This window comes from Eurosta solidaginis, unplaced genomic scaffold (assembly GCF_040869045.1).
Source record: "Eurosta solidaginis isolate ZX-2024a unplaced genomic scaffold, ASM4086904v1 ctg00001039.1, whole genome shotgun sequence".
Lineage (NCBI taxonomy): Eukaryota > Metazoa > Arthropoda > Insecta > Diptera > Tephritidae > Eurosta > Eurosta solidaginis.
The window spans coordinates 1,052,955-1,054,649 of NW_027136886.1; positions in this window are offsets into that span (position 1 = coordinate 1,052,955).

Sequence of the window (1,695 nt, forward strand, 5' to 3'; positions counted from 1 at the left end):
ATATAGTAATAGGAGTAACCTTCCTGCCAAACTTCGTCATGATATCTTCAACGACTGCCAAATTACAGCTTGCAAAACTTTTAAATTACCTTCTTTTAAAAGTGGGCGGTGCCAAGCCCATTGTCCAAAATTTTACTAATTTTCCATTCTGCGTCATAATTTCAACTCACCTACCAAGTTTCATCGCTTTATCCGTCGTTGGTAATGAATTATTGCACTTTTTAGGTTTTTCGAAATTTTCGATATCGAAAAAGTGGGCGTGGTTATAGTCCGATATCGTTCATTTTAAACAGCGATCTGAGATGAGTGCCCAGGAACGTCAAGATACCTCAAAATTTACTCAAGTTATCGTGTTAACGGACGGACGGACGGACGGACATCAATCAATTTTTTTTTCGATACTGATGATTTTTATATATGGAAGTCTATATCTATCTCGATTCCTTTATACCTGTACAACCAACCGTTATCCAATCAAAGTTAATATACTCTGTGAGCTCTACTCAACTGAGTATAAAAAGTAGAAGTCCTACTAAAAAAATTCACAACATAAAATGAAGGCGTAAGCGACGAGGTAATACTTTTAACTGTGATGCCATATTCAAACTGTTAGCAGCTATGACACGGTGTTTGTCAGCCGTGTCGGCGTCGGGGTTTGGCGGCTTTTTGGTTTTTGATGCATTAGCGCATGCGTGAAACGACGACATTTTTATGATGCTGACGCTTTGCGTTGTTAATTTGGCGCGCGTTGTGTTTGCCACGAGTGAAAAAGATTCAAATGGTCAAGTGATTTCTCCTTTTTTTTTTATACACAAATCGTTTTGATTGTTGTTATGGTACGACGTACCCTTACATCGTGTTCCTCTGCCGTAACCGTGCTTTGCATATATAAATACCATATGAATACTTTGTTTAATATCTTTATCAAAGGTAGTGATGAGCTTTATGTTAAACCGTTCAAAATTAAGGTACAATAGTGAGACCGTGATAGGCTATTTGGTCAAAGAGAGGCAAGAGACTCAGTCAGCGCATAGCCCTTTAGTTGATTTTTAACAGAAACGCTTTCATAGCAGACAGCGTTTTTCTTAGAATGAGGTCTTTAATCACACTGACCGGCGCATCAAATAGTTAATTGCATGTAGGCACTACAGGAACCCCGGAGTGACGTGTTTTAGGATATTTGCTGGAAGTACATGGTGTCCGAGTTGGAACGTGGAAGAAAGAGAAAGTTTTGAGCACCTAATTTGTAGATGCCTTGCTTTGGCTAGAACTCGTGTTTTTGGTGAGCGAGCAGGAAAAAGTGCCTCTGCCGAGAGTGCATGGAATCTGAGAGGGAACGAATAAAGATAGAATTCTCTGAGCACTTATTTTGCAGATGGTTTGCTCTGACGCCTCTGCCGCAAGTACATGGTGACTACGCAGCAACGATGCAAATAAAGTAAGTTTTTAGCACTAACTATGTATATGACTTGCCTTGACGGAAATTCGTTTTAAATATCTGGCGAAAGGACTTCATCCAGTGTTTAGTAAAGATATGCTACGTTAAAATCGAGCACAGTTTACGCTACATGCAATGTATAAAGCGGTTGAATTCATTATACATCCAAGGGATGGGTCACTTCATCTCACACTAGTAGCACCAAAATAAGCTTACCGGCCACTATACTGCTCACTAATGTGCTGATAGGCTGTTAT